Here is an 11,364-nt window from a genome sequence, read left to right on the forward strand (position 1 = left end):
CGTTCGCGAACATGTCGGCTCTAAGAGCCGGCTCTTGTAGGTGAACGTTGGGAGCCGGCTCGCATATCAAAAGAGCCAGATCTATTTATAAAAATATTTTTTAAATTAAGATATGAATAATCAAAATATTTTAATTAATAGAAATTACTCATTCAAAGAACAAAAAATATATATATATACAGTGCCTTGCGAAAGTATTCGGCCCCCTTGAAATTTGCGACCTTTTGCCACATTTCAGGCTTCAAACATAAAGATATAAAACTGTATTTTTTTGTGAAGAATCAACAACAAGTGGGACACAATCATGAAGTGGAACGACATTTATTGGATATTTCAAACTTTTTTAACAAATCAAAAACTGAATAATTGGGTGTGCAAAATTATTCAGCCCCCTTAAGTTAATACTTTGTAGCGCCACCTTTTGCTGCGATTACAGCTGTAAGTCGCTTAGGGTATGTCTCCATCAGTTTTGCACATCGAGAGACTGAAATTTTTCCCCATTCCTCCTTGCAAAACAGCTCGAGCTCAGTGAGGTTGGATGGAGAGCATTTGTGAACAGCAGTTTTCAGTTCTTTCCACAGATTCTCGATTGGATTCAGGTCTGGACTTTGACTTGGCCATTCTAACACCTGGATATGTTTATTTTTGAACCATTCCATTGTAGATTTTGCTTTATGTTTTGGATCATTGTCTTGTTGGAAGACAAATCTCCGTCCCAGTCTCAGGTCTTTTGCAGACTCCATCAGGTTTTCTTCCAGAATGGTCCTATATTTGGCTCCATCCATCTTCCCATCAATTTTAACCATCTTCCCTGTCCCTGCTGAAGAAAAACAGGCCCAAACCATGATGCTGCTACCACCATGTTTGACAGTGGGGATGGTGTGTTCAGCGTGATGAGCTGTGTTGCTTTTACGCCAAACATAACATTTTACATTGTTGCCAAAAAGTTCAATTTTGGTTTCATCTGACCAGAGCACCTTCTTCCACATGTTTGGTGTGTCTCCCAGGTGGCTTGTGGCAAACTTTAAACAACACTTTTTATGGATATCTTTAAGAAATGGCTTTCTTCTTGCCACTCTTCCATAAAGGCCAGATTTGTGCAATATACGACTGATTGTTGTCCTATGGACAGAGTCTCCCACCTCAGCTGTAGATCTCTGCAGTTCATCCAGAGTGATCATGGGCCTCTTGGCTGCATCTCTGATCAGTCTTCTCCTTGTATGAGCTGAAAGTCTAGAGGGACGGCAAGGTCTTGGTAGATTTGCAGTGGTCTGATACTCCTTCCATTTCAATATTATCGCTTGCACAGTGCTCCTTGGGATGTTTAAAGCTTGGGAAATCTTTTTGTATCCAAATCCGTCTTTAAACTTCTTCACAACAGTATCTCGTACCTGCCTGGTGTGTTCCTTGTTCTTCATGATGCTCTCTGCTCTTTTAACGGACCTCTGAGACTATCACAGTGCAGGTGCATTTATACGGAGACTTGATTACACACAGGTGGATTGTATTTATCATCATTAGTCATTTAGGTCAACATTGGATCATTCAGAGATCCTCACTGAACTTCTGGAGAGAGTTTGCTGCGCTGAAAGTAAAGGGGCTGAATAATTTTGCACGCCCAATTTTTCAGTTTTTGATTTGTTAAAAAGTTTGAAATATCCAATAAATGTCGTTCCACTTCATGATTGTGTCCCACTTGTTGTTGATTCTTCACAAAAAAATACAGTTTTATATCTTTATGTTTGAAGCCTGAAATGTGGCAAAAGGTCGCAAAGTTCAAGGGGGCCGAATACTTTCGCAAGGCACTGTATATATAGGCCTAAATGCTCAAGCACACACACATTCGTTCTGACTGTCTGCTCAGACTAACAGCCTCATATGTTGTTCAAATCAAATCTAATCAAATCTAATTTTATTTGTCACATACACATGGTTAGCAGATGTTAATGCGAGTGTAGCGAAATGCTTGTGCTTCTAGTTCCGACAATGCAGTAATAACCAACGAGTAATCTAACCTAACAATTCCACAACAACTACCTTATACACACAAGTGTAAAGGGATAAAGAATATGTACATAAGGATATATGAATGAGTGATGGTACAGAACGGCACAGGCAAGATGCAGTAGATGGTATCGAGTACAGTATTTACATATGAGATGAGTAATGTAGGGTATGTAAACATAAAAGTGGCATTTTTAAAGTGGCTAGTGATACATGTATTACATAAAGATGGCGAGATGCAGTAGATGGTATAGAGTACAGTATATACTATGAGATGAGTAATGTAGGGTATGTAAACATTATATGAAGTGGCACTGTTTAAAGTGGCTAGTGATACATTTTTTACATACATTTTCCATTATTAAAGTGGCTGGAGTTGAGCCAGTATGTTGGCAGCAGCCACTCAATGTTAGTGGTGACACTTTACCAATCTGATGGCCTTGAGATAGAAGCTGTTTATCAGTCTCTCGGTCCCTGCTTTGTTGCACCTGTACTGACATCGCCTTCTGGATGATAGCGAGGTGAACAGGCTTTGGCTCGGTGGCTGATGTCCTTGATGATCTTTATGGCCTTCTTGTGACATCGGGTGGTGTAGGTGTCCTGGAGGGCAGGTAGTTTGCCCCCGTGATGCGTTGTGCAGACCTCACTACCCTCTGGAGAGCCTTACGGTTGTGGGCGGAGCAGTTGCCGTACCAGGCGGTGATACAGCCCGACAGGATGCTCTCGATTGTGCATCTGTAAAAGTTTGTGAGTGCTGTTTGTTCCTGTCAATCAGACATGCAGTATCAACCAATGAACCAAAGATACATAAGGGAGGGCCCGGCCAACTCACTCACAGTCACACACTTAGCAGCCGAGGAGAGAGGAAGGACAGCTGGAAAATGAGTCGGAAGCACAGTAGCATTTGGATGCATTATAATAATGTAGACAATGTTTGAGCACAGTGTAGAATTTGTCAAAACAAAATCTCATATAAAGCCGGTTCTAAGCACAACCTACACCGGCATGTGCCAACTGTGCACCCAACTGTAGAGCAAGCTGTAGTGGAGCTTCGAGAAACTAGCAGGCCTGCTAGTGATAGTGGTGGAGCCAGCACCTCCACACGTGGAGATGTATCCACTCATTCAAGTAGGCCTACTCCGCAACCCACAGCAACACATTCTTCTATGGACCAGTTTATGCCAAAGTCTATGTCTGTAGCAAAACAAGGTCAAGTTGATATTGAATTGGCTATAATGATTGCCACTGATTTCCAGCCATTTTCGATCATGGAGGACAGAGGTTTTAGAAATTATAGCAATACTCTAAATCCAATGTACACAATTTCAAGCAGGAAAACCATTTCAAAATCATTTATTCCACAACTGTACGAGAGCACACAGGCTTCAGTGTGGGAAAGAGTCCAAAAAGCTACTGCAGTTTGCCTTACCACTGACTGCTGGACATCAAGGTTAACCACTTCTTACATGTCGGTTACATGTCACTTCATTGAAGATTTTTCGATGTCTAGCTGTCTTCTGGACTGCTTTGAGTTCAGTGACAGACACCTCAGAGAACTTGGCAGAGGAAGTGTTGAGTGTGGCCAGAGAATGGCAAGTAGATGGAAAAGTGGTCTGTTGTGTTAGCAAAAATCCAGCTATCATAACCAAAGAATGAAATGAAAATGTTTATATGGACCCATCATCCATGTCTTTCCCACACAATCAACCTGATTGTAAGAGACGCTCTGAAGGTGATGAATCCCACTGTGGACAAAATGAAAGCAGCTGTGGAATACTTCCACAGGGGCACAGTAGGTGCTGGAAAACTAAAGTCTACACAACGCCAGATGGGGATGCCTGAGCTGAGGCCTAAACAAGACTGCACTACAAGGTGGAATTCAACATTTTATATGTTGAAGTGGTTTCTTGAGTCAAACGATGTCATCTCTACCTTGGCCATTGTCAATGCACCTGTTGATGCTCTGACCCCCGAGGAATGGGAGGTGGTGGAGGTGTGCAGAGTCCTGGAGCCCTTTGAGCAGGTCACTGTGGGGAGAGGTACAGTAAGCAGTTATTACTACATCATTATTTAATCCAGTATTATATATGTAAATGAGCAGTAGATGAGAATGTAGTATCAGTAGACAAAACATGAACCTGAACTAATAGGTTACTGTTCTCTCTTTTCAGCTATGTGACAGACAGCCTCAGAAATTTTACTCCCGTGTGGTTTGCAGCAAATCACACCCAGCTGCCAGAGAGAAGCAAATGTAACCACAGGACATGTGACAGAATTGATGGACACCCTATGTTCATCAATGGACACAAAGTTCTACAGAATGGAATATAATCACGTGCTATCAGAAACCACTGCACTTGACCCCAGGTTTAAGAAGTTAGCCTTCAGTGATGCCAGAGCGATTGATGAGGCTCTTCAAAGAATAACCTCAGCAGCAGGGAGGAACAGACCCAGCAGTCATTTGGCTCAAGCACCAGGGCAACAGGAAGAAGAGGGATCAGATGGAGCAGAAGCACCAGCAGTAGTGCCACAAACATCTGCTGTTTGGATGCTTTTTGACGAGAGAGCAACTGGGGATGCAGCACGAAGGAATCCCTCAGCAGATGTCATAATGGATGTCTGATCTTATTTGGAGGAGCCCCTCCTCCATAGATCTGCAGATTCTCTGAGCTGGTGGAAGAACAAGGCCTCTGTCTCCCGATGGCTTACTAAAGTCATGACAGGGAGACTCTGCATAGTGGCCACATCCGTTCCCTCTGAGAGGGTCTTCTCGAAAATGGGACAAATAATTACTGAGAGAAGAAACCACATCAGCCCCTCGAAAGTGAGGCAGTGTCACGTATTATCAAGGTGGGTGGAATCAGGCGCAGAGAGCAGATTAGTGATACGACAGTTTATTCTCCGGCGCACAAAAAACACGGTCAACCCAACACACAGGGTGAACAATCCAACACAGGATCAAAGACAGACCGGAGAATAAAACACAAACACTACACCAACTGACATGAATACAAATAACAATCCCGCACAAAACAAGGGCGGGACAACCTACTACATATAAGGACGTTAATTAAACTAAAATACACAAAAGACAGAACCAACAGACAAACGAAAAAGGGATCGGTAGTGGCTAGTGGCTAGTAGGACGGTGACAACGACCGCCGAGCACTGCTCGAACAGGCAGGAGAGCCAACTTCGGTGGAAGTCGTGAAAGTACCCCCCCTCTGACGCGCGGCTCCCGCAGCGCGCCGCCACCGTCCTGAGGACGACCCGGAGGACGAGGTGCTGGGCAATCTGGGTGAAGGCGGTGGAAATCTCTCAGGAGAGAAGGGTCCAAAATGCCCACTACCGGAACTCAGCATCTCTCCTCTGGACCGCACCCCTCCCAGTCCACGAGGTACTGTAGGCCCCCCACCCGGCGTCTCGAATCCAGAATGTCCCGAACTGTGTACGCCAGGGACCCCTTGATGTCCAGAGGGGGCGGAGGGATCTCAGGCACCTCACCTTCTTGCAGGGGACCAGCCACCACCGGCCTGAGGAGAGACACATGAAACGAGGGGTTAATACGGTAATACCTAGGAAGTTGTAACCTGTAACACACCTCGTTTATTCTCCTCAGGACTTTGAACGGCCCCACACACTGCGGCCCCAGCTTCCGACAGGGCAGGCGGAGGGACAGGTTTCGGGTCGAGAGCCAGACCCTGTCCCCCGGTGCAAACACGGGGGCCTCACTGCAGTGCTGGTCAGCGCTCCTCTTCTGCCATTCTCCCGCTAACCTTAATGAGTCCTGAACGGCTTTCCAGGTGTCCTTGGAGCGCTGTACCCATTCCTCCACCGCAGGAGCCTCGGTCTGGCTCTGATGCCACGGAGCCAGGACCGGCTGGTAACCTAACACACACTCAAAAGGGGACAAGTTAGTTGAGGAGTGGCGTAAGGAGTTCTGAGCTAGTTCAGCCCATGGAACATACCTTGCCCACTCACCAGGCCGGTCCCGGCAATAGGACCGCAGAAACCTGCCCACATCCTGGTTGACGCGCTCCACCTGCCCATTACTCTCGGGGTGAAAACCTGAGGTTAAGCTAACCGAGACCCCCAGTCTCTCCATAAACGCCCTCCACACTCTGGACGTGAATTGGGGACCCCGATCAGAGACGATGTCCTCAGACACCCCATAGTGCCGGAAGACATGGGTAAACAAGGCCTCCGCAGTCTGCAGGGCCGTAGGGAGATCGGGCAATGGGATGAGACGACAGGACTTAGAAAACCGATCCACAACGACCAGGATCGTAGTACTTCCCTGGGACGGGGGAAGGTCGGTAAGAAAGTCCACCGATAAGTGTGTCCACGACCATTGTGGAACGGGGAGGGGTTGTAATTTCCCTCTAGGCAGGTGCCGAGGAGCCTTGCTCTGAGCACACACTGAGCAGGAGGAGACATAAAATCTCACGTCTTTAGCCAGTGTGGGCCACCAGTATCTCCCTCTCAGACTCCGCACTGTCCTCTCGATGCCAGGATGACCCGAGGAGGGGAGAGTATGAGCCCACGTACTGAGTCCCCACTGGACAGTTAGGGGGGACCGGCTCTGACCGTGAGACCCTCTCTATCTCCGCGTCCACCTCCCATACCACCGGTGCCACGAGACATGACGGTGGAATGATGGGAGTTGGCTCAACGGACCGCTCCTCGGTATTATAGAGGCGAGACAGTGCGTCGGCTTTGGTGTTTTGGGAGCCTGGCCGTTATGAGAGGGTAAACCGGAACCTGGTAAAAAACATGGCCCATCTAGCCTGACGTGGATTTATTCTCTTCGCTGCCCGGATGTACTTGAGATTACGATGGTCAGTCCAGATGAGAAAAGGGTGTTTAGCCCCCTCAAGCCAATGTCTCCACACCTTCAGAGCCTTGACTACAGCTAACAACTCCCGGTCCCCCACATCATAGTTTCGCTCCGCTGGGCTGAGCTTGCTCAAAAAGAAAGCACACGGGCGGAGTTTGGGTGGCACGCCCGAGCGTTGGGACAGCACGGCTCCGACCCCAGCCTCGGACGCATCCACCTCCGCTATGAACGCTAAAGAGGGGTCCGAATGCGCCAACACGGGCGCATTGGTGAACAGCTCCTTCAGACGACTGAAGGCTCTGCCCGCCTCTGCTGACCAGCGCAAGCACACCGGTCCTCCCTTCAGCAGTGAGGTGATGGGAGCAGCCACCTGACCAAAACCCCGGATAAACCTCCGGTAGTAATTGGCAAACCCTAAAAACCTCTGCACTTCTTTCACCGTGGTCGGAGTCGGCCAATTACGCACGGCTGTAACCGGTCATCCTCCATCACCACCCCGGAGGTGGAAATACGATACCCCAGGAAGGAAACGGACTGTTTGAAAAACTCACATTTCTCCGCCTGCAATGCAGGTCATGCTCCAGCAGTCGCCCAAGTACCTTACGCACCAGAGACACATGCGCCGCGCATGTGGCAGAATAGATCAAGATGTCATCGATGTACACTACCACTCCCTGCCCGAGCAGGTCTCGGAGAATCTCATCTACGAAGGATTGGAAGATGGCTGGAGCATTCTTCAACCCGTATGGCATGACGCGGTACTCATAATGACCAGTTGTAGTACTAAATGCGGTTTTCCACTCATCTCCTCCCCGGATACGCACCAGATTATACGCGCTCCTCAGGTCCAGTTTTGTGAAGAAGCCCGCCCCGTGAAATGATTCCACCGCCGTAGCGATGAGAGGTAGTGGGTAACTAAACCCCACTGTGATGGAATTTAGACCTCTATAATCAATGCACGGACGCAGACCTCCATCCTTCTTCTTCACAAAAAAGAAGCTTGAGGAGACGGGCGACGCGGAGGGCTGAATGTACCCCTGTCCCAGCGATTCAGAAACATATGTTTCCATCGCTACCGTCTCCTCCTGGGACAATGGATACACGTGACTCCTAGGAAGTGCAGCGTTCTCCAGAAGGTTTATCGCGCAGTCCTCTCGATGATGAGGTGGTAATTGGGTCGCCTTCCTTTTACTGAAGGCGATAGCCAAATCGGCATATTCAGAGGGAATGCGCACAGTGGAAACTTGGTCTGGACTCTCCACCGTAGTCGCACCAACGGCAACTCCTATACACCTACCTGAACACTCCTCTGACCACCCCTTAAGAGCCCCCTGTTGCCAGGAAATCACCGGGTTGTGTTGAGCTAACCAGGGAACCCCCAACACCACTGGAAACGCAGGTGAATCTATAAGGAACAGACTAATCTGCTCCTTATGATCCCCCTGCGTTACCATGTCCAGCGGCACCGTAGCCTCCCTAATTACTCCTGACCCTAATGGTTGGCTATCTAAGGAGTGCACGGGGAAAGGTAGGTCTAACGACACCAGGGGAATCCCTAGCCTTAACGCAAGCCCACGATCCATGAAATTCCCAGCAGGTTGTCGAGACGGATAGCCAAGTCGATGAGTTCATCCAGTGTGAATGTGGTGTCCCGACATGCCTGCTCCCTGCGGACGTCCTCCCTGAGACTGCATCTGAAATGATCGATCAAGGCCCTGTCGTTCCATCCTGCTCCTGCTCCTGCGGCCAAGGTCCTGAACTCCAGAGCAAAGTCCCGTACGCTCCTCGTCTCCTGACGCAGGTGGAACAGCCGTTCACCCGCCGCCCGACCCTCTGGTGGATGGTCAAAAACAGCTCGGAATCGGCGGGTGAACTCTGGGTAATTATCCTTCGCCGAGTCCGGAACGTTCCACACTGCGTTGGGCCAATCGAGGGCTCGCCCAGTCAAGCAGGAGACGAGGGCGATCACACTCTCCTCTCCGGAGGGAGCAGGATGCACGGTAGCCAGGTATAGTTCCAGTTGAAGGAGGAAACCCTGGCACCCAGCCGCCGATCCGTCATACTCCCGTGGGAGTGTCAGCCGAAGAGCCCCGGAGCCAGATGTGGTCACAGGAACAGGAGGTGCTGGAGAAGGGGGTGCTCAAGATGAGGTGGGGAGGCCACTCCTCTCCCATCGATCCATCCTCTCCATAATTTGATCCATGGCAGAACCAATCCGGTGAAGCACGCTGGTGTGATGGAGGACCCTCTCTTCCATCGATGGGAGAGGAGACGCGGCTGCTCCTGCTGATTCCATGGTCCGGTGCGGGATTCTGTCACGTATAATCAAGGTGGGTGGAATCAGGCGCAGAGAGCAGATTAGTGATACGACAGTTTATTCTCCGGCGCACAAAAAACACGGTCAACCCAACACACAGGGTGAACAATCCAACACAGGATCAAAGACAGACCGGAGAATAAAACACAAACACTACACCAACTGACATGAATACAAATAACAATCCCGCACAAAACAAGGGCGGGACAACCTACTACATATAAGGATGTTAATTAAACTAAAATACACCCAGATGAAACTAATAAGACAAAACCAACAGACAAGCGAAAAAGGGATCGGTAGTGGCTAGTGGGACGGTGACGACGACCGCAGAGCACCGCTCGAACAGGCAGGAGAGCCAACTTCGGCGGAAGTCGTGACAGGCAGCTTGTATTTCAGAATGCAAATCTCTCATAAAATAAAAATATGGTCAGCATTGGTGTGTTCTGCTGGTTATAACATGGCAATAAAGAAGAGAGAGAAAAGAGGGACCAGTTAAGTGGGACGCTGCAGTTTTGCACATTGTTATTTATTTTTCTTTGATATGGTGCAATATTCTATTATTATGTTGTTCAGATTGTATTCGTTTTGAATTGTTACATTTATATGCACTTTGTTTATATACATTAAAAAAGTTACACTTTAAATGCAGATGTGTAATAGCATCCGTCTTTTTTACATTTATTTATATACATTAAAAAATGTATACTTTAAATGCAAATGTTTAATAGCATTCTTTTTCATAACAAACTGATGCATTTGAAATACATTGTGGTTAAGGTAGAGTATGATTTCATTTAAGAATTTGTTTTAACACCAATCATAGTCAAACTATTGCAAACTGTTTGACTTGAAAAAATACAAAACATATATTTTTTAAAGAGCCGTTTGGGAGCCAAAAGAGCCAGCTCTTTTTGGTGAGCTGAGCAGAACGAGCCGGCTCACTGAGTGCCCATTGCTGGAGCCGACACTTGCAAAACAGGATCAAGCCATCCGCTCTTCAGTTTACGCCTACCATTTTTGAGTGAATAGACATCACTTTACGGTATCACGTGTTTTCTGGTAGGGAACTGAGTCTGTTGAACCGTTATGCACAGGTAGAGACAGTACACAAATCATTCCAAGCAAACAGTTTGAAGAATACATATTCAATCTTCCATTATCAAAATTATACCAAATCGTTTATTTCATTTTCGCGACTTATCAAAAGTAACATTGATATCACAGGTAGAGTTAGGCTGCAGTAGCCTAATGGTGGTGCTGTTTAGGAAATGTAAAATTTTTCAAGGAAGATGTGTTTACGGTCATGATGTATACTGAACAAAAATATAAATGCAATGTAAAGTGTTTGTCCCATGTTTCATGTGCTGAAATAAAGATCCTAGAAATGTTCCATAAGCACAAGAAGCTTATTTCTCTCAAATGTTGTGCACAATTTGTTTACATTCATGTTAGTGAGCGTTCCCCTTGGCCAAGATAATCCATCCACATGACAGGTGTGGCATATAACGTAGCTGATTAAACAGCATGCTCACTAAACAGGTGCACCTTGTGCTGGGACAATAACAGGCCACACTAATATGTGCAGTTTTGTCACACAACACAATGCTACAGATGTCTCAAGTTCTGAGGGAGCGTGCAATTGACATGCTGATTGCAGGAATGTCCATCAGAGCTGTTGCCAGATAATTGAATGTTAATTTCTCTACGTCGTTTTAGAGAATTTGGCAGTATGTCCAAACGGCTTCACAATCACAGATAACGTGTATGGCGTTGTGTGGGCGAGCGGTTTGTTGATGTCAACGTTGTGAATCTCGTGAGAAGATCCGGAGGCCAATTGTGAGATATCTGTGACGAACAGATGCATATCTGTATTCCCAGTCATGTGGAATCCATAGATTAAGGCCTAATTTATTTATTTAAATCGACGGATTTCCTTATATCAAGCTCACCTATACTGAACAAAAATATAAATGCAACCATTTCAAAGATTTTACTAAGTTACAATTAATATAAGGAAATCAGTCAATTTAAATAAATAAATTAGGCCCTAATCTATGGATTTCACATGATTGGGAATACTGATATGCATCTGTTGGTCACAGATACCTCACAATTTTAATGACAATGGATTAATGATGTACTAGTGGCAGATGTGACAAAATGTTTACCATCCAATTTAATTTGCTACAATGGTATTGTTACT

This window comes from Oncorhynchus masou, chromosome 29, assembly GCF_036934945.1.
Source record: "Oncorhynchus masou masou isolate Uvic2021 chromosome 29, UVic_Omas_1.1, whole genome shotgun sequence".
Classification (NCBI taxonomy): Eukaryota; Metazoa; Chordata; class Actinopteri; order Salmoniformes; family Salmonidae; genus Oncorhynchus; species Oncorhynchus masou.